Source organism: Condylostylus longicornis, unplaced genomic scaffold, assembly GCF_029603195.1.
Source record: "Condylostylus longicornis isolate FDR11 unplaced genomic scaffold, ASM2960319v2 ptg000085l, whole genome shotgun sequence".
Taxonomy (NCBI): Eukaryota; Metazoa; Arthropoda; class Insecta; order Diptera; family Dolichopodidae; genus Condylostylus; species Condylostylus longicornis.
In genome coordinates, this window is record NW_026578053.1 from 604416 (window position 1) to 631744 (window position 27329).

General features: G+C 23.2%; 1 protein-coding gene across 2 annotated transcripts in view; it reads right to left on the bottom strand.

Moving 5' to 3' along the window:
• The window catches only part of LOC129613634 (uncharacterized), a 99817-nt gene extending 80469 nt beyond the window's left edge, over positions 1 to 19348 (bottom strand). The window contains exons 1-2 of one of the 2 annotated variants that reach the window (XM_055527772.1): positions 19316 to 19348; positions 18269 to 18480 (exon numbers count right to left, since the gene is read on the bottom strand). The gene's annotated coding sequence lies outside the window, so the exon portion shown is untranslated. Of the gene's footprint in view, positions 1 to 18268; positions 18484 to 19315 lie in introns of those variants that run through there. The other variant, XM_055527773.1, reaches the window with a different exon arrangement.
• Between the last annotated feature and the right edge of the window lie 7981 nt (positions 19349 to 27329).

Genomic DNA, 27329 nt, shown 5'->3' on the forward strand with positions numbered 1-27329 from the left:
CTTAAGTTATCAGGCTTTAAAGATGGTCATTCAAAAAAGCATGAATTTTTATACTTTACCTCATTTAATTCGGGTAATTTAAGTAGAATTAATTTCTGTTAAGTTCACGTGCCAAAGCCTTTTAAAGCCACTTACGAAAATAACTTGTTTAGTTTATGGAACAAAGTTAAAGTCAAAATTTGAAGAAAAAAAAATGTGTCTAATAATTTCGCTTTAAGCTTCGTCAACATATAAATCGTTATTCATTATTTACGAGGGGTAAAACCTTCTTTTTGATACCAAAACATGAAGCAATTTCAGGACTATCATCTCTACAAAGTGAAAATGTGAAAGAAATCTCGGACACCTTATTTGTAGTTAAGTTTCGGTATGCTTTCTATTTTTAAATTTATTCTGTGTTTACTAAGAAATTTTAACATATGTAGTTTGCCGATTATACAAAAGCAACATATTATCATAACATGAGCACGTAAATTTATAAAATATTTGTAAAGTCTATATATACATATAATATTTACGGTATCCCACCTTTATTATACACCTGTGCATATACAAAAAAATGTAAAATCTCTGCTGTATAGTGCCGTCGTCTTTCTTGTATAGTTCTTCTTCTTGTATATTAATATTTTTGTTTTGTTTTTGGTTTTTGATTTTTCTTGTGGTAAACAATGTTAGTACATGTTTACGTTTAAGTACATATACAACATATTTGCACGTACTTTCATTTCATTCAGGTTAAACTTTATACTATCATTTTGAGCGCATGGTAAGAATATATATATGGCATTTAGCGTATACATACGTACAAACATGTAAGTATGTATAGTATTTTTATGTTAATTTCATATTAAAATTTATGCTTATTACCATTTTTATGCTATGTTACAATGACAATTTATTTACCTATCATATATACCTCATATCGTCAAATTGTTTGCTTAAATGTAAAAATTTTTCGCTGTTTTTTTTTCTGTTTTTAAATTAATAATTTTTAAATATAGCTCCGTGATTTGATCAAAGATAATAGCAACGTTTTTCTTAAAAAGTAAGTAAATTTTGAATTTAAAGAAAGAAAATCGTACCTTATTATAAAAAGTTGATTTCGATGATCTTTGAGCATATGCATAAAGTGTCTGCAGCCAATTGACTTTATGTTATTATGCAAACTCTACACAGGAGTGGTTATTTTCCCAGTTTTTGTGTCTTTAATTTTTCGGAAAATAAACTGTGAATTATTAACACAATTTCAAAAATTTTTCAGAAGAGTAGAATAGTAAAAAGCAGGTCTAATTTAATTTGAATTCAAATTTTAAAAATTTAATTTAAATTTTTATTAAAAACTCGAATTACATACGTAGTTTCTAATTAATTTCAAATAGATATCCGTTAACTTGTTTTTATAATTGAGCATTTAATGGAATATTCAATGTATAATAAAATCCAAACTTGGTTATTTCCTTTGTAATTATAACTGAAATTCTATATGATTTTTGTATTTTGAAAAATCCGCTTTCAAATCTAATAATTTAATTTTTATATACATACGTACACCTATGCATATATCATATATATGTATATACATATATAATTTACAAATATAGTGAATGCGAACTCATACGAACAGAAAAAAACTCTCATATCCGTTAGATTTAACCTTAATTCATATAGTTTTTCTATAATATAAAGTTTTCAATTTTTAATCTCTCCGATTTTGAAATCTACAAATACTTGAAATTTTTAGTAAGTATATTAAAAGTTGCTACTAATTAAAGATTTAAGGAAATGTCTTGGCACCAGTAAAAGTACCATAAATATCTCTTTATTCTTGAAAAAAAGTTGATAGTTTAGAAAACAAATGCTGACGGAAGAATATTAACTATATTTTAGGAACAGCAAGAATAAAGTTCATATGCGGCATATGGTATATGGTTATGGGATTTTACCAAGCCAACACAATTAAAACAACTATAAACTTTCCAGAATAAAGTCTGCCGTTTATATTAATGTGTTGCCGGAGTAAGTGATGAGTTCACGAACTGCGCCAGAAAATATACAGCGTTTGGCCCCACGACGTATGGAGGGTGGAGTTAGAAATATTGAAATAAACGAGTCCTTTTGATTAAACTGGATCATAATGTCATGTTGACTTAATTTCGAAAAATATTTAACAATTCTTAGTTACTCCTCATTCATTCCTGTTGGGTAATCTTTTACTAAATACTGGTACTTTAAAAAGATTTATGCACACGCTTACAGGATGTTCGTTATGTACATAGGTTATTCATTCAAAAATATTTCAATTGATAGTTAATACTTACAAAAGAAAAAACAAATCTCAATCTTCTTAAATTAACATCTGTTCATATTCATATATGTACTTACACCTATACAAGTTAAAACACCTTTTCAAGAGATTTTTCAAAAAAATGAAAAATAAAAAAAAAAAAAAATAAGAGTTTTTAAATCCAAGGTAGAAAAGTAAACAAAAAATAACTAGAAATTACTCATGAGAATAAAAAAAAACACAAAATTCATCATTAATGAATGACACGGCGGCTCTTCATATGAAAATTTACGCACCTATAAAGATATAAGAGAAATACAAACAAAAACTACAAAATGTGGTTAAAAAAATGCTAATGAATTATTAAAGATCACTTAACATGATCGCACTCATTTCAATGCGATCTCAAATTACCAACAATTCATCACATTGCATATAAAGAAAGAGCAAAAAAATAAATATGAGAAAATAATGAATGAATTGAAATAATTTGTTAGTATGTGTGTATGTTATACCTATGGGACCGATTTACAATAAATATGATTGAAAAATAAAGATAAAATTGCACCAATTTTCAATATTAAATATATAATTTCATCGTATTGAACATCTATATACGTATATGTATGTATATGTTTACATGCTTACAGAATATTTATGCTTCCTCATATTTTGCTGCAACACTGAAAATATATTTTTTTTTAAAGATGCCGCTTTTAAATATTCACGGCTCATTTGATTCAATTTACATTATAAGAACAAAATAAAAAAAATATAAAACTACAAAACGTTTTGATTCCCAATGTAACCAATCAGATCTATCAGTGTAATTTAATCATTTTCAATTACGTTGCTTTAAAATAAACGTAAATTAAGTTACACGCTTTATTGTTTTTTTTCACATTTTTTTTTTTGTAGTAAATTGTTGCAGTTCACTGAAGCATTTAAAAATTTTAAATTGATATATAAATTTTTTTTCCCCAATATTCTATAGGTGCAATTTATAAAGGAATGTCATACAAATATTACTGTTAAGCAAGATGTTTGAATCATTTTTATAGATTAATATTCTATTTTGGCGAGAGTAGCGTCGTTTTAAAAATTTTATACCCTAAAAGCGCTCGTGTAAATTTTATGTAAATCAATAAAATTTTATTTTAATCAATAAAATATGTCAACTGAAGGTTTTAAATCAGTATGTGTTAAAAGGTATTTAAATACTTTATTATACTACTTTAACCTACTTAATATTAACATGCATACAAGTTAATATACAAGCTAATATAAGTATACAATTTAATATACAAGTGTTATTTATTTGAAATTTTTTAATTACACTAATTACTGTGAAAGTTTTAATTCAATGCCACTTAGTAATATTTTTATTAAAGCTAGTACATCAAACCCATATGGTTTGTAAAATGATATATATATATAAATACGTGATACATATATAAAATGATACATATATAAAAATTCGAGACATATATATGTCTAGAATTCGTATTTATATATCTGAAAGTCTAAATATAAAAAAGAGTAATATAATTCTTCATTATGCATAAATTTAGGAGAATTTGCATAAATGTAGGAGAAATATATAGCTTTGCATAAAATTAGGAGCAATTTCTTAAATCAATTTTTTTCGAAAAATTTTGTGCTATAAGTATTTACTTTTAATATAAAGCTTGAATTGTTTTACTAGTTAATCTAGTGACGTACGCCGTGAATGTAATTTTCCAAAATTACTTGGAAAATTAAAGAAAATCAATCGATTCGACAGATTCAGAAATATAATTACTGGCCTTTCTGGTTTTAATTCAGTTATAGTACTTATGTCAAAAATTTTTATTTTCACAACAGAAAATATAAGGCACGCAAAACTTTTGTAACCAGACGAACAAACTGACGAACAAAGGCACATTTAGCACACACGCACAATAGACACATTTTTCCAAAATTTTTGTTTTTAAAATGTGCCTTTCTAAATGTAAAATTTTTATAACTGTTATCCATATATATATATACATACGCACATTTTGCGTGCACATTAATATTACGTACTTATACCGTTTTTCTTACACAATGTGTGTAACCTTACATATGCTATAGCTACCCTCTTTGAACTATGATTGCTTCACATCAAACAAGATTTTATATTTTTTAGTATACCTACTCATCGTATACATATGAGTACTTACATAAAATTTTTTTTGTTTTTAAACTCACCTTTGAATTATATTATAATTCTTACTGTTAAAAAATTATATTCCGTTATTCCAGGTAACAAAACAAGAGTAGAGAAAGAAACAAAATTGAATTTCTTCCAATAAAGAATAATACGTAAGCCAAATAGACAAAAAGAAAAATTAATGTATATGTATGTATGTGCAATGTAAATGTATATGTATAAAGTATGTGCAATCAAAACTTTGTTTTTATATAAAAGTTTATAGTCGCACCATTAACTATTATTGTTGCAGCAATTAAAATGCTTCAAATAAAAAATAATGAAATGAAAAATGAATACAAAATGAAAAAAAAATGGTTGGAAATTAAAACTAAAAAAAATTTTCAATTGTTCTGCATTCTGTATTGCAACAATAATAATAAAAAAAAAAATAAAATATTTCCATTATTAAAATGAAGAACGGGAAAACAATCTCTACTTTAATAATACAACGTAATCCGTGTGTGTACAAAATGCTTCTCCCTTTTCTGCTTTCATATTATTGTAACTGATAATAATTTAAATTGTAAATTTTTCTGTTTATATTGCAATATTTTTTAAGTTTTATTCTTTGTCTATTTTACAATACATTATACTTAATATCATAATTGAAATCTTTACTAAAAATTTAAAACATTTCTTAAAATGCTTAAAAAAATAATATAAACAATAACATATAAGCTGTTAACAGTTGTACCTGTAAATATTTGGACTACTATTCTTGCATTTCATAAAAACAACACATACTTAGAATTTAAATTTCTTCAAAAATAAGTAAATTTTAGCGAGCGCTAACAACTCTCATTATAGACTCAATCATCTTATTGCAATATCAAAAACACATTAAAAATTTGGAAACAATAACGAATATGAGTTGAGAACATAGAACAAATTTGATGAGAAAATTGGAATAAGTCAAATTCATTCGACAGTACGCAGTACGCATAATTATATATACATATATATATATATGCTTCTTATTTCTAGAGGGTAATGACAGTGGTTATAAAACTTAATATAACTATTATCTAAATAAAAATTAGTATTTTATTATAATTGAACATCACTATAATTAATTAACATTTAATTTCTAAATGCATCGTAAGATGAAAGCAAGAATGTAGCGCCCGTTCATATGCAATATATATGAATATTCAATTATTACAATTAAGAGATGGCTACATTTTTTTTGTTGAATTTGTTACTATGAATTTATATTTTACAATAGCAAACTTCTTGCAAAAATAATATAAATTTCAATTCATATTTTAAACGTTTTTCGACGGAACGCATACAATTCTTATACTTATATCAATAAAATTTTTTACATCATACATATACATACATAATATGTACATCTGTATTGTATTGATATCTTTATGCGAACACATTACAATTACAACATGTAAAAAAAAAAAAGATTTGCTTTAAATCTTAAATTTGTCTGGATTTATCTGAAAGGAGAATAACATTGCAATTTGTTTACAAATTGTCAATAGTGTTGCCATGTTTCAATAATAATTCTGATGTAAAATTAATATGGAAAAATTATTTTAATTTAAATCGAGTTCAAACATTATAGATTTATTTATTAAATAAAATTTTTACTAACTGCGTTAATCACCTTTGGATTTGCAATGAAAATTATCAAATTTGACTTAATTATTTTTGACTTACAACCATTCCTTTATTGATTAAAGTTATTTTGAAAGGTGCTTATAATTATAAAAATGTTAAATTGTATAATTAATTTAAAATTTTGCTTTTAATTTGCTGTTTGTAAATAGTTTTCAAAACTAAAATTGCCTCATTAATTTTTCAATAACAATTTATTGTTAATCAATTCGATACTGAATCATTGTCAAATCTGAACCAATCATTTATTTGTTGTCAAGTGAAAGACTTTGACTTTATTGAATATTTTATTATGAATTTGATATAAACATATAGAAAAAGAGTTATGAGAAAAATTTTCATAATAATTATTTAATAATTTTATCAAATAAAAGGATGCTATACTGAAAATTTTTTTTGTAAGTTTTGGAGGGCTCAACACATGATATATCAATATTCTGCTAATAACATCAACTTTAATTAAATAAAATAAAAGTGTTATACATATAAGTATAACAATTTATATTTGTAAAGTACAATATAAAAATAGAATCATGCGGTATCACTTCACTTCATCATATATCGTATTCATTTCAACATTTTGTTTCGCATTTACTTTCATGTATGTATTCCATCACCTGGTTAATTTAATATTCAATAATGAAAAAGCAACTGTTTCAGTTCAAACACATTTTATTGAAATCCATTACTGTTTTTTTTTTTTATTTTCGTCTTTCTTTCACAAATATTAATTTATTCTTTTATTACACATATGTATACCTTTAGTATTCACTATAGATATATAATTTGTACCTCTTTTAAACGTAAAATCTTTGATTTCAATCATTTGCAAAGGGAGAAGTACAAAAGGCGCGCTATACTTTTAATAGAAAAGAAACAAAAAACAAAAAATTGAATAGAAAAAAAAATTGAAAAAAAAACGCTTCATAAAATAATAATAGGATCATTTTAAAGCGTTTTTACGGTATTTCATTCTATTATTGCAAATTTTGCATTATTGCAAAAAAATAAATTTACTGTGAACAAAACAGTATTTCATTACAATAAACATTTCTATATAAATATTTTGAAAATAATTTAAATAAAAATATTCATTAAAATATTCTTTTAATTTGAAAATTAGCATGAAAAATTAATGAGAAAATTAAATGCAAATATTTATGAGAATACAAATTATTTTTACTTATTCAACATACATATAGTGCTACAATCAACCGTTAAACCCTATATTCAACTCAATGTTAATTAATATTTAAACCCTATTTGAAAATTTAAGTGTAGACAATTTTGTGGTGAATAATTTTCTATTCGTTATTTTTTATACCATAAAATTGAATTTAAATTTTTATATGGTGAAATGGGGGGTAATAAAATTTTTATTAATTCAGTCACTTAATGAATAAATACAATCATTTAGTACTGACGCTACTAAAAGTTAGTATTTTGTAGTGACGTGAAGTCAATTATCGAAAAATCAAATAAAATTCCTTAAACTTTGTATGACAAAGCCTTTTTTGTAAGGACTACAAAACTTAAAGCATTTGTAAAAAACTAATATGAAAGTGCCATATTTTGTTTTTAACTTATGTAGTAACAATGTTGAAAAACTTGAATTCAAATTCATTGTAATAATGGTGGCTAAATAAGAGATTAATATTTTTATGCAAATGTATTTAAAATATGAATATCAATTATTACAATTTTAATAAGTAGATACTGTTACAATCGGGACTGTACTTATTAAAATTTTACGATTATTTTACCTTTTTTTTTCAAATAAAATAGGTTATATCCTTGTTGTAAAATACAATCTAATTCACATGATGACCTGAATCACACTACCCATTTTTAATTTAGTAAGCACATATCAGAATGAGTTCGTTCTAAAGTGAGAACTCCTATGTTATCACTTAATAAATGTGATTATCAGTACATGCCTACTATACTCAAAAAAAAAAACTACAAAATATCATTTTCGAACTTTTTAAAGTTTAAGTAAATAATTGTACTCAGTTTACTAGACTAAAAATATTCTAAATTATCAGTAATTTCTTGATTATTTCTCATTTTATATCTTGAATTTTTAAATATTCTCGTGATGAATTAGAATTTATATACTATAAATACCCATTTAAAATATACTCTTTATTCAGGTACATTTCTTATACATGCATACATAAGTGTATGTTCTCAACTCATATTGTCAACTCGTCGAGTTGTATGATAAAATTTAATAAAACCAATCATTATTGTATTAAACATAGTTCTCAATGATTATTGTTAATATAAGCATGACTCAATTCTCAAAGTGACATCTGAATCAGGTTTTTGTTATTCAGTTTTCAATAATTTTGGTTTTTTAACAATAAATTTATGAAAAAATAAAATTAATAAATATTTTATTGTTATTTCTCTATAACATTTTCTGTGTGTGTCATACTGATCTCTTCCTGTTTAATTATTAAATTAATAATTAACCCAAAATTTTTTCATTTTAAAAATCATTCAAGAATTATGACAAAATTCTTGACAATTACTTATGTAGTCTTTTTAATATTTATATAGTGTACAAAAGGTGCTCAATTGACTAACCATTTTCTTCATAAAAAATCAAAATTCAATATGGTACCTACATATTAAGTATACCACTAACTTTTTTTTAACATAAATAATACACGTATACAAATGTAATAATGCCGAAATTTTGAAAGTAACGACTCATTTATTTTTATTGTGTACAAGGTGAATCACTTTCAATTTTAATATTTTTTTTTTCTTTTCATAAATTGTTTTAAGCCATTATAATTTGGTACAGTAACTCTTAAACACAAAAAAAAAACAAAAAGTTTAAATATCTTTTATTGATTACGTCATCCTTTAACTCAAACAAACAAATTCAACCAAACTTTGAATCCCTTAAATTCATAAGGGATCCTTTGCTTTGTAAGCGATTTTTGTATTTGTGTTTAAAGGGATATTTAATGAATTATGCTTTGCTTAGTGATAAAACTTAACTAATATTAATAACATTTTTTTTTGTATATAAAAATTGATTGAAATGTAGAACAAAATCATTTTCAATGATTCTTTTATACACACACTTATACCTTAATTTGAGTATTTAGATTTAAGCTTTTAATCACCTATACCTTCCTATACATAGACATAAAAAGTATTGAGACCAAAACAAGAACAAAAGCAGTTTATTTTTATTCAATTTAATGATCTCACCAACAACCTTAACATTGGCATTTAAAATTAATCAAGAGAACTTAAAACAAAAATAAAATGTGGTTTTTGTATTATTTCATTACTATATACATACATACATACATACTTTAGCTGTTTGAATAAAGCGGTTATGAAAATTAGTTATTATTAAATTTTATTATTAAAACGTTATGAACATAAATTATTGTTATATGTTTGTTTATCATTCACAATAATATTATAAAGTATACCCTATGTTATTTTTCGAACTGCACTTAAAGTCTGAAATGTGTAAAAATTTTAAAATATTTATGCTGTCCGCAAAAATTTTATTTTTATATACTTATTATGTATAACACAGGCAATTTTGTGAATTCTACTGATTTTACTTGCAAGATTATTTCAAAGTGAACCAAATACAGTATGATAAATTTCAAAAATGCTCAAACATATGTTCCGAAGATTAAATTCTATTTGATTACCAAATGATAAAAACCACTTTAGTCGGTATTTTTTTGCCATTCTTATGTGAATGTATGTAGGGTATACCCACAGCGAATGTAATAGAATTACTATTACTATAGTTATAGGACAAATCAGTTCTCTTAGATCGACCGAGACATTTTTATTCATTTAGTTATACAAATGGAATTTATTATAATTCATGATTTGCAATCAGTTTGAAGGTTCAAAAAAATTTTTGTTTCAAAAAATATTAAAAAATTACGTAATCAATAACGAAAAAAAAAAACGCTTCATTAAAAACAAGAATTAAAATTAGATAAGCCTGCATAGTAAATTAAATTTTAAAATTTACTCAAAAACATTTATAAAATCTAGTATACAATGTTAAAAAATTAAATTCCACTGAATTTAGTTCAAATTGCATATAAATGCAAAATTAATTTAGAAAATTAAAAAATTTAATTTTTTTTAGTTTTGAAATATAAAATTTATAGTTACTTATATAAAATATAAATTTATAGCCCAACTTACATGCTACAACTAGCTATTTTTCTATTTCAATATTTAGAATTTCAAAATAAGTAATTGAATTATTAAAATGATTTCAATTTTAGATCAAAATGCACCATTTTGAATTAAAAAATTTAATGCAAAATCTCAATGTAACGTAAATGAATTGAAGAAAAATGAATAACAAAAAAAGCACATAAAAATGATTTCAAATTTAGATTTTATTAGAAAAATTACCCGTGGTAGTGTACCTATAAAAAACGAGAAACACGGAGTGCCTCAAATGCAAATAACATTGATTTCAAATTTGATTTACCATTGAAATGCACAATACGATTCTTATATGAAGTTTACTCAATTACGAGTATGTTTTCTCTTGTTTTCTTAAAATTAAATTAGAGCTAAGTAGTAAAGTACTGTATCATTTTTATAATGTAATAGAAATTAGAATAGAATGATACGAAAATAAATCTGATCCAAAAGCAGCTTTAATATTAACATTTTAAATGACGACCCGATTCTAATGGATAGTATGACTTTTCATCTTTTTCTTGTTTCTTACAAATTTCATAAACTCTAGTGATTAAAATATTGCTCATATAAGTAAATTTTAATAATTTAAAACAGCAGCACTACATAATATATCAGTAAAGTTGAATATTTTAATAAAGATTGGGGGAAACCTAAGGAATTTAATTCAAAATAAATAAAATGATTAAAAGCTGTGCCTCTATAGCTGATCAAACATCAACAAATTAATAAACTAAAAATAAAAACATTTAAAATTCGTTAAAATTTTTTCTGAGTTAAAAAAATTTTTCAACATAAAATAAGATTATATAGATAATACATAAACTTTTTATTTGTACCGAAGATGAATTCGATTGCGTTATCAAAAATACAGTGTGAGGTAAGTACATACCATATTCAACAAGTTTTATTCTTGTTCATCATTCTAAAATAATTTTATGGCAAAAAAATTACTTTGTCATTTCAAATTTCAATAAGAATTTTTTAAGTTTTCAAGGTGGCCAGATTTTATACAAGGAAAAAGGGAAATATAAGGAATTTCGGGAAAGTTCTCTGCTTAGTTAAAAGTTCTCGCCATCTGGTTTAAAAAAAAATATACATATGTACATACATACATGAAAGAGAAAATTGTAAAAATTCTTTGACAGCATTATTGAATCGCACCTTAAAAATATCTGACATTTTTTTTATACATGACGTCCATTAAAATTGAACGAGAGAAGTAGAAAAACAGTGAGAAAAGAGACTGTTTTTTTTTAAAAAAAGAGCAAACGGTCACCCAAACATACAATGAACTACTATGGCAATTCAATATCAATTTTCTTTATAAAAATTCTTTTTCGAATTTTTTGAACAATTATGTCTAAGTACATCAGAATTTGCATATTAAATCTTTTTCTTTTTTTTTTTTATATTTTTTATTTTAATGATAAACCAACAAAATGCATTAAGTACCAGATAAATACAAAAGTTATACCTATAAACTATACGTCACATTTTGTATAACCATTGTTCTGTTCATCAAATATAATCTGTTGTCGATGTTATATATGGCATTTTGACAAATCATATGGAAAAAATTATAAAAAGAAAATTTTAAATGGATACAAAATGCTTTTGTCATATACCCATAAAAGAGCAGAACAAAAAAGGAGTTATGAATACCTACACACGTTATGTACTACCTATAACTATATAGGAAAGCTTTGAATGAGAGCTAACAATTAAAATAAGAAAGAAAAACGAAAAAAAAAAATATGAATGAAAGTAAACAAATTCATAAATTTTAATCGTTTTCATTGTTTTTTTATTACTTCCACTCTATAAACGTTTTTTTTTTAAATTGGAACCCATAAGTGTATTTGTAATACTTTTGCAGTATGTACTCAACTCATATAAAAGTTTTTATATAGTATAAAGTAAGTACTCGTATTAATGACAGTAATAGAAAATAATGAAGATGATAATCAGAACATTGTGCACACTAGTGAAATCAAGTTTTTACTTAAAATGTACACACATGAATCACCGAGAAAATCTAGGTAATTTCTTTTTTCTTAAATAAAAATGCTTAGAAAATCATCATCAGTTTCCGATATTTTTATATAGAAAAGGATTAAATGAAATAAATGTATGTTACTCCGCTATTATGTCAATTTTAATTATTTGCCACTCTTTATACTGTTTTATGAAATTAAAGTTGCATATTTTTTATTTTTGAACTTTAATTCTTAAATATAAGGACTGACTGAAGGGCCTGTGTATTCCTGAATTATTTAAATAAAAGTATACATAAAAGAAATTTATTACAATTTTAAAGAAGTGCTACTGACTGACTTGATGACGATGATAATAAAACAAAAATAAGAAAAAATGTAAAAAAATGTTTACTTTCTTGCTGTTCTTGCTGTTAGTGCTGCTGTTTTTTTACATTAAAATGATGCCATTATTTTTATTGTTTATAATCAACATTTTTATACAAAAACACTATTGTATATTATATTGTACACTCTATTTTAAAATTGTTTTAAAATTGATAAAAATGAGTAATGACGACGATGACGCTAACACGATGATGATGATAATAATAATCATAACAATAATAATAATAACAACAAAATAATGGTGACGATGATGATGACGAGATGAAGGAAGAATTAATAATATTCATGAATCTAACGGTATGCATCAATGCTATTATTCTTACCTTTTATACACAGACAACACAACAAAACGTTAGATTGGAGCAAAGTAAGGTAACAAACAATAAGAAGAGAGAAATAAATGTTTTGCAGTTTTATAATGAATAGAGAAGCTACCGTTGATATTTTTGTATAGCTGTTGTAATTGTTATTGTTGCTGTTGTTACATAAATTGTTCTTCTTATTATTTAGTCAAAAAAAAAAAAAGATGATTAAAGGTTTTTTAAAAAAAGAGATGAAATTTTTATTTATGAATTACAAAAACAACAACAATAAAAAAAAAAAAAATTTCTAAATATGAATAATTTTTGATTTAAAAGAAAGCGTGAAAGAGGTATAGTTTACATTTTGTTTTGTATACATATTAAAATACGAAATCTATATAGATATACATACATACACTTACATATACATATTTTTAGTCTACATACTTTTATGCATACAAACTTATACTTAAATAATTCTAAATAAGTTTTGCAACAAAGAAATAATGAAAATGAGGGAAAAGTCAATGGACTTATATTTAAAAAAAGGAGAGAAAAAAAATGGGGAATTGTACGAGTAATTCCAAAAAAAAAAGAAAATATTAAAAAATAAATAATGAAATTTTTTTCAAAGGTTTTGTTGTTTAGACTTACTTTTGTAGTAGAAGCGCATTATTAAGGAAAAATTTTTTGTTTTTTTTTTTTTCTTGTTTTAAGGAAACGGCAGTAAAACTAATTAGAATATTTTTTTATTTATTTTCTTTGGTTTTAAGTGTTTATAATAGAATAATTATTTTCATGATTTATTTTTTTTTTTTATTTTTATAATTGTAAAGAAAACTTTGATATTTTGTATGTAGACACCTTCACATTGGCACCTAATTAAAATTATTACATATTCATTAAATGAATGGGTGTTTTTAAATTAGCTTTAAATTATACAGTTTTTCTTTGTATAAGATGCTTAAAGAAAGTGTTGAGGATAATTAAAGAAAAAATAAAAAATAATAATGAAAATTATAGATGCCGATTTCGAAATATAAAGGCTAGGTTTAACCTATTTTTATTCATTTATAAATCAAAGGAGATTATAAATATACAGGGTGATTCAGTAATAACTATATGCTATTGTATACATTATATACCATCGTTTAGAAAATCAAGAATGAGCAAGAAATTTTCTTTGACAGGTGCTTTCAAAGCTCGACACTTACAGGTCGACTTTACAGGTATTTTGACAATATTTGATCAAATTTTTAATTGCCCACCTGCTTCAGCTTATGACTTAAGCTAATTTGATAGGAGTTTGAAAAAAATTTTTAGGGCTTGAAATCAAATTATCATTTTATTTAGTACTTTGCATACCTTCGGAATATTAAGCATTTTAATTTTAGAAAAAATCAAATTTTCCCATATTTTCTCCTATAGGTTCTCCCTAATCTGGTAGTTTCTTAGAAAATTTTTTGAAACTTTAAAATTTTTTTAAAAAATTTTTCTTAGTTCCTTAAGCTTTAATTGAAATCATCAAAAGTAAAAAAATACTTTATAATACAGGAGATACAGCAAAAAAAAATCTTTTGTATTTCATGATTTTAAGGACGTTAATAAAAAGTAGAAATTCAAACAATTGGTCACTATTTTAGATTTTTATTAATTCTAAGTGCTATTATCAATATTAATTAATTTGTTATTAAAATAGCCACTTTAAAAAGTAGGTGACATTTCTGGGAACTATCACCACGTTTATCGTTTCGGAGAGTTATCCACTTGATCAGCAAGACACATACATTTCATGTCAACCAGCTTATTTTAAAATTTATATATACATACTCATTACTTATAATATTGTACTCTCATTACTGACTCTCCTTGTATACATACATATATCTGTAGATTTATAATTACTAATTAATTTTGTTTACATACATGCAATATATATGCATTGAGATTTTTTTTATAATCCGAGATTATGAGTACGAAAAAATAAATTTGTATCGTATAAATTGTCAGTCTATTAATACATATATGTATGTAATTTCATGGAATAAGTTTCTTGTGACGTTATTCTAGTTATAAATTTTTATATAGTTTAAGACTTATTAATTTCAAAATAAATTTTTTAACTATACTTATTAATATTATACGTTATACGTGTATATATATGGGTCATGAAAGAGCATCATTAAAAAATTTATATATTTGTTAATTAAACAGTCACAATAATGATTAAGTATCACTGTAATGCTATAACTGTGCTATTAATATTAGATTGATTATTATAAATAATAAATGAAATTAGATTTGTTACGATTTCTCTAATTAAAACTTAATATGTAATTAAAATTTCAAAATTATAAATTCAGGAAAAAAGCGATTTTTAATTGACGAAAAATAAATTACTGCCCTCATTGAAAGAAAATTAAAATTATATGTGAATTGAAAGTGTATAAGTAACAAAACGGAGGCTTAGAACGAAATTGAGATTTATATACATATTTCAACGCAAAATGCACCCTAATTACTTGAAAACTATAAGAGAAACGAAACGTGTGTAGGTATGTGTACGTATAATTTTAAAGTTTAGAAATGAAATTTAGCAACTGAAATACAATTTTAAATTCTTCTTTAAACTATCGTTGCTATGTTTAAAGCAATTAATTTTGACTTTTTTGTTATAATTTATTAAAAATAATATAAGCATGGACACGAACCGCAATCCAAAATAGACTATTTGTACAGATCCAAAATAAACTATTTGAATATTTTAATCTAAAAGTTACTAGCTACTCTTTATGAATTCGGCAAAAAGGGCATAACCTCCATATGTATACAATAAAGGAAAGTCCCCCCCCGGTAAAAGTTCAATACATATTTCTAATTTAAAATAATTTTAGGAATCTATTAGTCATGTGCAATAAAAATTTAGTAGAAAAATTACTTATTAAAATTTGAAACAATTGTGGTTTTTTCAAACAAAGATTAAATTTGTTGAAATTTGATTACGATCCATTTTAATAACCACTTTTGCAAGTTTGTTTATAAGCCCTTCTATATTATATTTCTAGGAATTTTCAAATTCTTACCGTTTAACCGGTAAATTAATAAAAAATTTTCATCTTGTGAAATTTATTATAATTTCTTGAAAACGTGATTTGTAATTTGAGTAAAAATATATAAACAATGCTATAAAAAAATATACAAATCAAATTACAAAATTTTAACAGAAAAATAATAAACAATTGCATTACAATGTAAAAATTAATTCTGTTTTTGTAATGAATAAAAAAATTTTTTGTACAGTAATTGTTGTTATATTTATGTTATATATGAATAGATTATCATTAATGTGTAATTCTAATTCATGAAAGCAATTTGTTTATATGTATACAAGAATATTAAGAGATAATTATAGCTTAAATCAATAAATTTTTATATTTAACTATAGTATTCATGAATAGAAATTACCATATACATACACAGACAAATTCAATATGAATTAAATTAACATAAGTATAATTAGTAAAATATCGATTAGCTAGATTATAGCTATTAATAAATAATATGATTGATTAATATTTATGTTTTGTCTATAATGTGGAACCGTAATTAATTTTATACAAGTTTGTATACGATTTTTCGATAATAATAATAGCAAAACATCACCTTTACATTTTTATATGGAATAAATATTAAAAAAGGATATACTTTTCAAAAATTTCACAAATTCAAAGGAAAATTAAGTTTCAGGCTGGATATAGATTTGTGGTTTCTCACCTTCATCTGCAGATATTTGCTAAGTATACCAGAATTTTAAAATTACGTAAAATTAATTAAAAAATTTATAGGCTCAAGCTTTGGTATTATTATTATTTTTTTGAGTTTCATATTCACATGCACATTATAAACGATCGTTCACATAAGATTATACATATACATATACCTACGTGGCGATTCTGGAATTTTTTATTTATATTAATTACTTATTATTTATACTTTTCATAATTTTATCGAAAATTCGGTATTTTTATACATACATATGTATAAATCTATACGTACACACGAACTTAATCTGTTATAATTCTATAACATTTTTTTTAAACACGTATACGGATGTGTGTATACATATATACAAATGTATATACACAAGAAGGAAATAAATTTGTTGTATGTTCATATTGGCTTGGCAAGTATATTTTATCATAATACTCAATTGAACTATACTTATAATTAGAAGAATTTTATGTAACTAAAGAATTAATATTGTTTATCAACACATTTCGCAATTATATAATTTTATATAGGATGATTAATTCCCATATCCCAATATATTGTTATTAATATAATATTTATTTATTTTTAGTACAAAAGTAAACAATGCTACATAATTTCACGCAAACGGAAATACAAAAATAATGAATAAAATTGAAAATGTGATACTTTTCTTAAAAGAAAACATTTAAATCTTGTGTTTTTAATTTATTGAATTAAAATAAGTTTTATAGGAAGTAATTGTATAGGCCTCCTCAAATTCATTGATGAAAATCATTTGGTTATTTAATTTAATGTTGAAGTCTCGTTGAAATATTGAAATCACAAAATTCATATACCTCGTAACCAACCCTATATTTAACTCATTTAACAACATTACAATTGTATATTATTGCCATGAATAAGTCAAATTAATATTATGTTCAAATATTTTCAAAAAGGAATAAAAATGGTATAAAGTATTCAATAATGGATACGGTATTCAGTATACTGTTCAGTACTGTATATCGTCGGTTAAGAAGCAGAAATCATTAAGTCAAGAAACTGTGTTTTAAGTAAATTCAATTTGAAAAAATCGTAAAATTGTAAAACTAATCAATTAGTGCAATGGGATTGGTCTCTTTAATTTCTAGATTTATAAACTATATTCTGGATTTGCATGATTTTTCGCCAAAACAAAGATTATATTATTCTGATTTAATTCATCTATGAAATCCGAATTCTCAAAAAATGCACTTAGTGCTCTCTGCCTTTTAATCGACGATATTATGTAGTCAATTTTTAGCAAAGGCTAAATTGAACCCAAGCAATGTCTCTATAAGGTGGATTTTTTAATTTAATTAAGATAGTATCATTTAAATTCAATGAATTCTAATATTTTCTTAATAAAGCTACATATATACATTTATTTCTAATTGTTCTTAAGCTAATCCTATATAATTTTACTTACCTTAAAAGTTAAGTAATTCTGTACAGTAATTATAATATCCTTTATACGAAAATAAATTTATTATATACAATTAATCCACAAAAAAATTATTGTATTTTAGTTTTTTTTAAATTCGCTGAAATACAAATTTTTTTTCTCTTGTTTTTATTATCGCATTAAAAATTTAATCCAATTCGAATTGACATCTAAATTGTATAATTGATGTTATATTTCTAAAATTACATAATACCCAGAAATACAAATATATATATTTTTATTAATATTATTAACACTTATTAAAATTAATAATTTAAAAAAATATTTTTAAAAAAAAAAATTTCATTGATTTTATACACTTTTCAGCATAATTTAAATAAAAAATAACCTAAAAAAAAATTTTAAAATTTAAGAAAAAAAAATAATTTTTTTTTAAATAAATTTATAGTAGCATTTATTTTATTTATTTATTTATTTGATTATAAAAAAAATATTTAGCCAAAGAAAATTAAAATAAAAATTAAAAATAAAAATCAAATTCTAAAAATATATTTTTATGTTACAAAAATAACAGAAACAGAAAAATATGTTAAAATATTTTTTAAAAATAATTTCAAATTCATTTTTAAAGTTCAACTATCAACAGTTTATTAAATTTTCATTATTTTTCATTATATTTTGTAATTTATATGTAATAATATTATTTTTTTTGTAAAATTTTAAAATATAAAATGTAAAACTAAAATAAAATAACACAATAATATTGTACTGAGAATAAAACAAAATTTAAAATAATTTCAAATGCATCAGAAATTTATTTTTGGCGCAAAAAAAAAATGTTCTCATTTTTTCCATTTGTTTTTAAAATAAAATTCATATTAAAAGAAAAATTATTTCAAAAGAGCAGCTATTAAAAATACTAATTGTTAAAAATTACACAATTTTTTTTTTTTAATATACAATAGGTAATTATTCTAAATTTAAATTATGACATTAATTTTTATTATGATTACTAATGGTAATCGTTTCAAAAATAAAAAAAAATTGAAATTCCGCAATAATATAAATTACCGAATATTAATGAACATCCGAACTCGTTCAAATATTATCTGCAACTAGTTGATATTTTTAAAATATATTTTACTGTTACTGAAATTTTTCCTGCTTTTCAAACATATTATATTTTCATCAAACCAAAAACCAAATGGCAATGCAAACATACAACAATAAATTTTTCTTATTTGATTTTTATTCTTCTTCTTCGTCTGCACAGCACTACAGACAGTACAGAATAACATAAAATAAAAATAACTCAAAAAAAAAAAAAAATACGATTTATATTATTTATATAGTAGATGTATCGATGTTTGTGTAATTATTTTACCTTTATATTAAAAGAAATGTGTATATACATATGTATGTATGTATTATTAGTGTAGTATAATTTTTGTTGCTAATATTTTTCTTTTACTGCGAACATGATGTCATTTTACATGAATGCTCTTCTATTAAAATATCTGCTGATTATATTTTATTTATAATTTATATTTATATACATTTATGTATTTTATGTATATACATATATGATTAGCATAATACCAATTTTGTTGTATTTTGTTTGATACCTTGGTTTGATTCAAACAAAATTTTGTATGAATAAAACATGATTGTAATAATATTTTGATAAAAAAAAAATATAAGAACAATAAAATATAAAATGTGTTCGAACAATTCACAATAGATCTTTGTATTTCTTAACGGTAACGTCATAAAGAGAAATTTAAAATTAAATTTAAATTATTATATAGATTTTAACGTATATATGTATGTACATTTACTGTCTTATTAGGAAGAAAATATTTTTCTTTTAATTTTTAGCATTTCTGCCCGTCCGTGCATTCATGTGTCTTTTTACAAAATTTCTGCACCCTTTAAGATAGAAAATTAAAATTTTGTGAACAAATAGATTTCTATTAGAAACTTTTTATTGTATAAAAGAAAATTTTTACTTATTTTTCAAAAGATAAGAGGAATCAAGTATAATATATAGGTTCCTTTGCGCTAATCATCAGAAACTCAGGCGTCTTAGAAAAGTAGTGAAAGAAAGATTTAATAACTTTTTAGTTTTAATGCTTTTGTGCAACATTTTAATATAACGAGTTCATTTTTATATTAAAATATAAAATGTTTCTAAAAGTTTCTTTTATATTTGCTTTTGTTACACTAAATCTGTTTTTAAATTCTAATTTGGTACTTTAATTCATCTATGTAGCGTTTAAATTTACCACTTTCAATTCCTTTAAAATAAATTTATTAATAGTTGTTGTATTACATTTTCAGTTGCCTAAAACAGTATGACATATATTTTTGAGAAATAAGACTATTATATATAAACATCTTACTTCGAAATTTAATTTCTTTTATCGATTTTCTTTTTTAGCGTTAAATTGTGTTACAAACTAAAGAAAAGCATTCAAAAAACGGTAATTTTTCCGCTAAATTTATCAAAAAAAAAAGGAAAAGAAGGGAAGTATATCGAAGAGACAGAAACACGAAACGAATATTTTTTTACTTTGCTTTTTTTGTATAACCGACCTAGATAAAAAAAGGAACGTACTACAGCTTAAAGGACAGTGTAACGAAACCATTTGTTTTAAAAATAAATATGATTTTATTGATACACAATATTATAAATACATATACGTTATATGTATATAAAAACATTGCAAACCAAAACCAAAATGAAATTGGAAAATATGTATAATGTACAGAGTATCCCGTTTCTAAGTACACGGCTATAATTACCGTTATGTATACCTTGATTTTGATTTACAGGAACTTAAAACCAAACTTCCTTAACTTTCTTTTCTTACTTTTTGAAATTTTAAGTATAAGTTCTTCCGTGTGTCATATAGACGCATAATATGATATTTAGAAACCTCATAAATAAGAACTTTTCATAAATCTTTCTTTATATTTCCAAATTTTGAAATTGTAAAAATATAAGGAAAGATTTTTGATCGGTAACTAATGGATCCTGTTGGGCTGTGAACATTATATATAGCAGTTTAGTTAAACCGAATCACTCTGTACGTATAGGAAGTCTATACGCAATTACATTAATATAATGAAACAGGTGAGACCAAAAAGTTCATAGACCCTTAAATTTAATATTCTCATTTTTATACAATTCGGAAAGGAAATCTCCCCCTATACCGCCATCTAGAAATATTTCAAAAAAAAAAAAACATTTTAAAATATATGTATATAAAAAGGACAGGTTAAAAAAAAATAAAAGATATGAAATCAGTGCGAGGTAAAGAACAATAATTTAAGATAGGGATATATACAAATATATATACACATATAAAATGGTAGCACCTACTATCGATAAAAATTTAATGGTGATAAGACTGATGTTGACCTAATCTTGTAATATGGCACTACATTCTTTTGTTTATTTTTTAATATTACTGCTAAAATTTAATATTCTATATTGAACTTAAATGGTGAAGGTGAGTTTAATATCCACGCCATCTGCAATTATAATAAAAGCAAAAAAAACAGAAAAAACTTTGTGTAATGGTCAAATATTTAAATGAAATTTTTATAGGTTCTTTTGTCATATCGGTTTTTTTCACCTTTTCTTTTGTCATTAAACAACTACATAAAAGGAAGCTTGTTGAATTTTTGTGGTTTGGAAATTGAAAAATTGGGTTGGTCTCTAGTCTATTAAAAATTTGGTAATTGCTTATATTACATAGGAGTTATACATTATAGATACATATTTGAATTTAATCTTGTTTTAAATGTAGTGTATTCAGCAATGAAATCTTAATTTTCCTTAATATCTTCTCACACTGATAATATGGAACGCTAAATTTTGTATATAAGTATATTGATTAAATCCTTGTTTTACGAATTTTACTTTAGAATTAATTTTGTTCTGTCTTTTCTTAAAGTATTAAAAGGATATTTTATTTTTCATGTTTTAGAAATTGTTCTTTTTGTTAGCCCTTTTAATTTTATATGCTCTTTTTGTTTTTTATATAAAAAACAAAATCATATCCTGTTAAAAGAGAAAATTGCGTGTTATTATCAACTTTTAAACGTAAATTATGGTATGTATGTAGAACATAGAGAGAGCGATGGTAAAATTATATGCGTCGTAAATTTTTATTAATAATAAACCGATGTTGCCGCGTTTGATTGCATGAACTTTTAAAAATATTAAGGCTACTTATAATTCGTTTTTATTGTAGAATGTAGCAAAAACAAAAATTAAACAAATTTTTTTTTTATTATTTTTTATTTTTTTTTTAATTGTTACATATATAAGTATGTGAAAAATAGTTAGTCTGTGCAACTTAAAGAAAATTTATTTTTTAAAAAAATTATGTGAATACAATCAAATTTTTTACTTGTATTTAAGACAGTTTTGTGAATTTTCTGATATTTGTTCAATTTCAACACTCTTAGGTTTAGAAGTACATACAAGAATTTTAAATAAAATTAAAAAATTAAGAAAATTCCCATCCATTTTGGCAGAAAAACTTTATAAGAATAAAAAGAAATATGTAGTCAAATCACTAGAAAAAATTTAATATATTTTTGTAAACATTATTGCATCACATAAGGAGCACACTTTGATCATATCAAATCTGACATAATATGACAACTTTTTAACGGAAATACATTTGTGTGTAAAAACGAAGAAAATATTTTTAGCGAGACATTACAGTTTCTTTGTATCCGAATTTCGGCTAAATTGATTTTTATTTAAATTTATTATACACAAATAATCAATTTTATTATACCGCAAAAATCTTTAGCATATTTAAAAAATAAGGATAGAAAAGTTCAGGATGTGAAATAAAAAATATTTTGGAATATATGGAGGACAAATAATAATAAAATAATAGACTGCTTATGTGACAAATTATGATAACTTTTATTTTATTTTTCCCTTATTTCCGGTCTAAGAATTTCAATTTTATTAAAACAAAAATTTTTTAATTTTTTCTAGTGTTGGTGATTTTTGTTTATATTGTTTATTTATAAAATGATATAATGAAAATTTTGAAATATTTTTATCATAAACTTCAGACCTAATCATTTTCTTTTCATTTTTTTTATAGAAATTTATTAATAAATTTTCATAGGTTTTTCATAGATAAATAAATTTGAATTTTCAAAATGATTTTTTTATTAAATTTCTATTAATCTTTTATAATTTTTTATTAAAGAATTGTGTATAAATCTGTTGTAAAAATCTCAAGGTTTACAGACAAATTAATAAATGAATAATATTGAATGAAGTTTTGGATATGTTTAAAATGATACAAATGAACGATGTCTCGCGAATTTCTAAAATTTGAGTGCATTCCTATTGAAAGAATCTAGATTAATAAGCATTTTTTGCATATTTAGTCTAAAATTTATGATTATTTTTGTTAAAATATTACAAATTTTCCTTTAATTCGAAAATTTTTTAATAAAGGATTCTTAATAATTAAGTAAGTTAAAGTAATTTTCATTAAAGAAGAAGTTCGAACAAAAATGCCATGAAATGGCTAACAATCTTTAAATAAAGCAATTGTTTACATTAGTATTGCTTATACAAAATTCTACAATTTCCATAACAAAAGAATCCGAAGATATGAGCAACTGCAGTTTTTATCATACAACAAGGATTGCTTAAGCGTAGTTCCTTTAAATTCTATAATAAATTTGTTAATTGAAACAAAAAGTACTAAAAATTAATTTATACAAGTACACATAAATACAAAATATACAAAAATAATTTTTTTTTCTAAAACTTCCCTTACAATCTATTCTAAATTTTTAATTTATATAAAATTTATATACTTTTAACATGCCAATAACAATAAAATGCATACGTTCCTATATGCAATAATAAACTAAAAATAATAACATACTCGGACAAATTTTTGGTCAGTTTTTATTATTTTATTCCCTTTTCTACTATACTTGCACATATAATATATTTCAAGCCCATAAAACACAACCAAAAATTAATTAAAGCACCTGAGTTTTTTTTTAAAACGACAACAATATATGTATATACATTAGTTTCGAAATCCAGATGGTGCAGCTATAAAATTTATCGTGCATTTGAACACAAAAGAAATTTCAGTTGCACTTATGCAACAACAAGTCAAACTGAAGTGTGTATAAAAACATAAAAGAAATTATTTTACTATATTATTAAGGACAAGATCACGTGCTTAAGTAAATCATGCAGCATAAATACACAGGATGTCCTGATAAGGGACAAAAACACCGATTTTCTGTATATATAGATAAATATTAGAGAATTTATATGTATGTATGTATATACAACAATAATTTAATATTAAATTATTTTAATTTTGCTGTTTATTTCTTTTTGTATAGAGTAAGGGTGTTCCGCTTCACAAAATTTTCGTAAAAGTGTATTTAATATACAAAAAAAGGACATTTTATTTAAATTATGCCTTTTTTTCAACTATTATTTCGGCGTTAAACTTCTTTTCAACAATTTTCAAAAATTGTATATATTGCATAGCTTCTATATCGGATTAATTTTATTCATAAGGTTAATCATACCTTGTTTGTGACTATTTAATAAAAAATATAGAGGTAATCTTATCAAAAACATGTTACTTAATAAATTTTGTTGACATTTTAAGTTGATTATAATATTAAATAAAAATGAGGATAATACGCATAAATAATTCTATTTAATTTGACTAATTTTTCTATATATGTATGTAAAAAACCCCAATGACATTTTGTTGTAAAAAGTCAAATTTATTTGAAAAATTAAAAATTCAAAAAATATTCAAATTAACAAAGATTAAGACAATTTATGTAAAATATTCAATTTATTACAGTAAAATTTTTTAAATATGTTCTTAAGCAAATTACTTACATAAACAGCATTCTTTAGAAAAGTTTTTTATTTAAAACCTAACCATTTTTCTGCTTTCTGTTTAATTCAATAAAACGCTGTATGAGAACTAAGATGAATTTCCCTTGGCCATCGTTATTACATGAGTGAATTAAAATTAAGGGCGAAAATGTTGTTAGCGGAAATACAAATTACAGAAAGGTGCGTTCAATTTAACCTGAATAGGGGTTAACCTGGCTAGGGTTTGGTGCGATAAAGCAATAATGTCAACAACAGATCGTTTAAGTTGCGTCAATCAGCGGGCAAAACAGATCGTTTAAATTGCGTCTTTCTTGCTATGAATCTACCCATTTTGCAATGTTGTTAGCTTCCTAATTAAAGCATATATGTTTCACATCTTGTATAAAATATTTTTTAAATTCTTTGATTTTAAAATTTTTTATTCTAACATTTTCAATACTGTTAATTATACTAAAAAAATCGCCCTTAAAAATTTATAGTAACAGAAACGTACTTAAAAATGGCAACAGCGAGTCGTTAAATCATTAATTTATGTTTTTTATATTTTAAGGATTTTAATAAGTAGGTGTAGGAGAGGATCCCAAAAAAAATTTCGATCAAAAGCTTAAACATACGAAGACAACAATCATTTTGAAATTACATTATTTTATATGGACAATTTCTTACTGCTACTGCTTTTGTTTCTGTAATTGTCCTCATAACATAAACAAATCCGTTAAATATAAGTAATTGTCCGTTTACAAATAATTCACCCTTTTTACAAAATTCTGTACCGCAAATAATATATTTTCATGGAAAAGCAGTTTTGATCTATTATAATATATGATAAAGGTAATGTACAAACAATACAAACTTTCGTAAAATTCGAAAGAAAATTGCATAAAACATCTTACGCTAACTCAATACATAATTTCGAAAACTAATACATAATTTTACGCCTTTTAAAAACCATTGTCTATCTATATATTCTATACATTATGGGAGAATTTTTGAGGTTGTATTCTAGAGGACATCTTCTGATTTTATTCTTTTATAAGTACATATATTGAAAAATTATTTTTAAAAATTTCAAGGTATTCCTGTTTAGACTTACGTATTCCCTCTATATGGTTAATATATAATTTAGCTTCACATTTTTTAATAACTTCATTAACATAAATTCTAATAATCTATATATACGAGTATTTCCTTCACATATTATAGATTCCTTTATATTCTATATGATTTCCCTTTTTTTTTTGCATATTTTAAAAAAAGTTTTACATTTCTATTAAATGTATACTTATTTATTTCATAAATAAACACACTGTTATCGATTACCTTAATATATAAAAGAACTCACGTATACCTTTTAATATTATGGAATTTAGATTTTGTTATATAAAAAAAATTCTATGAATAGCAATAAAATTTCAAATGGGGAACTAAATCCCTCTTCTTATTAAACTCATCCATCAAACCATCAAATAATCATTTATCATATGGAGTGGGAATATTATATTTATTTCGTTTTCTTTTTGTTTTTGAAAGAAAGAAAGTATTGTATCCGAACTATGGAATTATTGCGGAATTTAATCTGGAAGCAAAACTGTATTTTCAAATATGGGGTGGCATGGGCGCGCATGACTTTAAATACAGAATATTATAAGTTTCACCCTCTATATGGGTTCAATAAATTTATAAAGATTATAAATGGGCGAATTAATGTTAAAAATAATCACAGAAAAAAAAATTACAAATTTTTTCTATTTCTTCTTATTAAAAATTATCAAAATTTTAATCATAAATTATTTATTTAAATTCAAATTCTAATATTTTCAGCTTTATAAACTAAAAAGATAAAAACCATCACCATTCATAATTCATAAATCATTATTCAGGATTAAACACATATTGTATAAAAAAAAAATTAAAAACAGACAATAATTTAAAATTTAAAATGAAATTTTAGGGACTTACCATCAATGATTTTTGCAATTGCTTAATGATGCATTTCGGATTAAAAGCAAAATAAACTTCGATGTGAGTACGAAAGAAATAATATAGAAAGAAAATGATAAATAAAAATAATTTGTTAGACAATATGAAATATAATAAAAGGATCAGTTGGACTTGAAAGTATTTAAAAATTTTTACAATTAGAAACAACGA